The following is a 5,000-nucleotide window of genomic DNA, read 5'->3' on the forward strand; positions in this document are numbered from 1 at the left end:
CCCCTTTTCCGTAGCCCCGTTTAAAGTTCTGTTTGGGCTCCTGTTCAGCGGGGAAGCGCGTGCGCGTGGCAAACTTGACACCCCCGTGTTCCCCTGGTCCAGACCTTTCCAACGCCGCCTGAGTCAAGGTGCTACGACGTCCCCAAGTGGGGATGCCTGTAGATGAGCACATTTTCCCAACTTTGAATGTAAGTTTCCAGTATCATTGAAAATGTGGCCTCAAACGAGCAGTTTTGCCCCCGAACGTGGGATTTGGCTGGGGACGGTTTCTATATTCAAGTTGGGATGGGGGGCACCGAGGTGAGTGGTGGTTGTCCCCGAAAAAGCCCTCCCCTTTTCCGTAGCCCCGTTTAAAGTTTTGTTTGGGCTCCTGTTCAGCGGGGATGCGCGTGCGCGTGGCAACCTTGACACGCCCGTGTTCCCCTGGACCAGACCTTTCTAACGCCGCCTGAGTTAAGGGGCTACGACGTCCCTAAGTGGAGATGCCTGTAAATGAACACCTTTTCCCAACTTTGCACGTTTCCAGCTTGAGAGGAAAAGGGGCTTAAAATTCACAGTTATTCGCCCGAACGTGGGATTTCGCTGGGGACGGTTTCTAAGTTCAAGTTGGGACGGGGGGCACCGAGGTGAGTGGTGGTTGTCCCCGAAAAAGCCCTCCCCTTTTCCGTAGCCCCGTTTAAAGTTTTGTTTGGGCTCCTGTTCAGCGGGGAAGCGCGTGCGCGTGGCAACCTTGACACGCCCGTGTTCCCCTGGACCAGACCTTTCTAACGCCGCCTGAGTTAAGGTGCTACGACGTCCCCAAGTGGGGATGCCTGTAGATGAGCACATTTTCCCAACTTTGAATGTAAGTTTCCAGTATCATTGAAAATGTGGCCTCAAACGAGCAGTTTTGCCCCCGAACGTGGGATTTGGCTGGGGACGGTTTCTATATTCAAGTTGGGATGGGGGGCACCGAGGTGAGTGGTGGTTGTCCCCGAAAAAGCCCTCCCCTTTTCCGTAGCCCCGTTTAAAGTTCTGTTTGGGCTCCTGTTCAGCGGGGAAGCGCGTGCGCGTGGCAAACTTGACACCCCCGTGTTCCCCTGGTCCAGACCTTTCCAACGCCGCCTGAGTCAAGGTGCTACGACGTCCCCAAGTGGGGATGCCTGTAGATGAGCACATTTTCCCAACTTTGAATGTAAGTTTCCAGTATCATTGAAAATGTGGCCTCAAACGAGCAGTTTTGCCCCCGAACGTGGGATTTGGCTGGGGACGGTTTCTATATTCAAGTTGGGATGGGGGGCACCGAGGTGAGTGGTGGTTGTCCCCGAAAAAGCCCTCCCCTTTTCCGTAGCCCCGTTTAAAGTTTTGTTTGGGCTCCTGTTCAGCGGGGATGCGCGTGCGCGTGGCAACCTTGACACGCCCGTGTTCCCCTGGACCAGACCTTTCTAACGCCGCCTGAGTTAAGGTGCTACGACGTCCCTAAGTGGAGATGCCTGTAAATGAACACCTTTTCCCAACTTTGCACGTTTCCAGCTTGAGAGGAAAAGGGGCTTAAAATTCACAGTTATTCGCCCGAACGTGGGATTTCGCTGGGGACGGTTTCTAAGTTCAAGTTGGGACGGGGGGCACCGAGGTGAGTGGTGGTTGTCCCCGAAAAAGCCCTCCCCTTTTCCGTAGCCCCGTTTAAAGTTTTGTTTGGGCTCCTGTTCAGCGGGGAAGCGCGTGCGCGTGGCAACCTTGACACGCCCGTGTTCCCCTGGACCAGACCTTTCTAACGCCGCCTGAGTTAAGGTGCTACGACGTCCCCAAGTGGGGATGCCTGTAGATGAGCACATTTTCCCAACTTTGAATGTAAGTTTCCAGTATCATTGAAAATGTGGCCTCAAACGAGCAGTTTTGCCCCCGAACGTGGGATTTGGCTGGGGACGGTTTCTATATTCAAGTTGGGATGGGGGGCACCGAGGTGAGTGGTGGTTGTCCCCGAAAAAGCCCTCCCCTTTTCCGTAGCCCCGTTTAAAGTTCTGTTTGGGCTCCTGTTCAGCGGGGAAGCGCGTGCGCGTGGCAAACTTGACACCCCCGTGTTCCCCTGGTCCAGACCTTTCCAACGCCGCCTGAGTCAAGGTGCTACGACGTCCCCAAGTGGGGATGCCTGTAGATGAGCACATTTTCCCAACTTTGAATGTAAGTTTCCAGTATCATTGAAAATGTGGCCTCAAACGAGCAGTTTTGCCCCCGAACGTGGGATTTGGCTGGGGACGGTTTCTATATTCAAGTTGGGATGGGGGGCACCGAGGTGAGTGGTGGTTGTCCCCGAAAAAGCCTCCCCTTTTCCGTAGCCCCGTTTAAAGTTTTGTTTGGGCTCCTGTTCAGCGGGGATGCGCGTGCGCGTGGCAACCTTGACACGCCCGTGTTCCCCTGGACCAGACCTTTCTAACGCCGCCTGAGTTAAGGTGCTACGACGTCCCTAAGTGGAGATGCCTGTAAATGAACACCTTTTCCCAACTTTGCACGTTTCCAGCTTGAGAGGAAAAGGGGCTTAAAATTCACAGTTATTCGCCCGAACGTGGGATTTCGCTGGGGACGGTTTCTAAGTTCAAGTTGGGACGGGGGGCACCGAGGTGAGTGGTGGTTGTCCCCGAAAAAGCCCTCCCCTTTTCCGTAGCCCCGTTTAAAGTTTTGTTTGGGCTCCTGTTCAGGCGGGGAAGCGCGTGCGCGTGGCAACCTTGACACGCCCGTGTTCCCCTGGACCAGACCTTTCTAACGCCGCCTGAGTTAAGGTGCTACGACGTCCCCAAGTGGGGATGCCTGTAAATGAACACCTTTTCCCAACTTTGAATGTAAGTTTCCAGTATCATTGAAAATGTGGCCTCAAACGTGCAGTTTTGCCCCCGAACGTGGGATTTGGCTGGGGACGGTTTCTAAATTCAAGTTGGGATGGGGGGCACCGAGGTGAGTGGTGGTTGTCCCCGAAAAAGCCCTCCCCTTTTCCGTAGCCCCGTTTAAAGTTTTGTTTGGGCTCCTGTTCAACGGGGATGCGCGTGCGCGTGGCAAACATGACACGCCCGTGTTCCCCTGGACCAGACCTTTCTAACGCCACCTGAGTTAAGGTGCTACGACGTCCCCAAGTGGGGATGCCTCTAAATGAAGCCAATTTCTCCTATTTGAATGCACTCTCCCAGCCCAGAGAGGCATGTGCCTTAAAATTCACAGTTATTCACCCGAACGTGGGATTTTGTTGAGGACGGTTTCTAAATTCAAGTTGGAACAGGGGCACCGACGTGAGTGGTGTTTGTCCCCGAAAAAGCTCTCCCCTTTTCCGTAGCCCCGTTTAAAGTTTTGTTTGGGCTCCTGTTTAGCGGGGATGCGCGTGCGCGTGGCAACCTTGACACGCCCGTGTTCCCCTGGACCAGACCTTTCTAACGCCGCCTGAGTTAAGGTGCTACGACGTCCCTAAGTGGAGATGCCTGTAAATGAACACCTTTTCCCAACTTTGAATGTAAGTTTCCAGTATCATTGAAAATGTGGCCTCAAACGAGCAGTTTTGCCCCCGAACGTGGGATTTGGCTGGGGACGGTTTCTAAATTCAAGTTGGGATGGGGGGAACCGAGGTGAGTGGTGGTTGTCCCCGAAAAAGCCCTCCCCTTTTCCGTAGCCCCGTTTAAAGTTTTGTTTGGGCTCCTGTTCAGCGGGATGCGCGTGCGCGTGGCAACCTTGACACGCCCGTGTTCCCCTGGACCAGACCTTTCTAACGCCACCCGAGTCAAGGTGCTACGACGTCCCTAAATGGGGATGCCTGTAGATGAGCACATTTTCCCAGCTTTGAATGTAAGTTTCCAGCATCATTGAAAATGTGGCCTCAAACGTGCAGTTTTGCGCCCGAACGTGGGATTTTGTTGAGGACGGTTTCTAAATTCAAGTTAGCATAAGGGGCACACGTGTGAGTTGTTATTTTCCCAGGATTGATGGTTTCCAATTCGGTAGCTCCGTTTAAAGTTTTGTTTGGGCTCCTGTTTAGCGGGGATGCGCGTGCGCGTGGCAACCTTGACACGCCCGTGTTCCCCTGGACCAGACCTTTCCAACGCCACCCGAGTCAAGGTGCTACGACGTCCCTAAGTGGGGATGCCTGTAGATGAGCACATTTTCCCAGCTTTGAATGTAAGTTTCCAGCATCATTGAAAATGTGGCCTCAAACGTGCAGTTTTGCGCCCGAACGTGGGATTTTGTTGAGGACGGTTTCTAAATTCAAGTTAGCATAAGGGGCACACGTGTGAGTTGTTATTTTCCCAGGATTGATGGTTTCCAATTCGGTAGCTCCGTTTAAAGTTTTGTTTTGGCCCCTGTTTAGCGGGGATGCGCGTGCGCGTGGCAAACTTGACACGCCCGTGTTCCCCTGGACCAGACCTTTCCAACGCCACCCGAGTTAAGGTGCTACGACGTCCCTAAGTGGAGATGCCTCTAAATGAAGCCAATTTCTCCTATTTGAATGCACTCTCCCAGCCCAGAGAGGCATGTGCCTTAAAATTCACAGTTATTCACCCGAACGTGGGATTTTGTTGAGGACGGTTTCTAAATTCAAGTTAGAATAAGGGGCACACGTGTGAGTTGTTATTTTCCCAGGATTGATGATTTCCAATTCGGTAGCTCCGTTTAAAGTTTTGTTTCGCTTCCCGTTTTCGTTGCGTAGCTCTGATTTGGCTGGGGATAGTTTTATACACTGCTTTAGAGTAAGACACATACGTGCGAGTTGTTTTCACATTGGAATTGACGATAGCCATTTCGGTGTTGACGTTTAACGTTTTCTTTCGCTTCCCGTTTCCGTTTTATCCAACCGATTTCGCTGGGGACAGTTTTGTTATTTAAGTTGGAGTGAGACGCAGCGACGTGCGTTGAAATTTCCGCCCTATCTGCGACGGTTCACGGTTGTAGCTCCGATTGAAGTTTTCTTTTGCTTCCCGTTTCGCGCACGCGCACGTGCGCGTTATTAGTCCCGGTTTTCCGTGTGCCCCCGGTTAATACCTTTC

This window comes from Osmerus mordax (genome assembly GCF_038355195.1).
Source record: "Osmerus mordax isolate fOsmMor3 chromosome 7 unlocalized genomic scaffold, fOsmMor3.pri SUPER_7_unloc_9, whole genome shotgun sequence".
Taxonomy (NCBI): Eukaryota; Metazoa; Chordata; class Actinopteri; order Osmeriformes; family Osmeridae; genus Osmerus; species Osmerus mordax.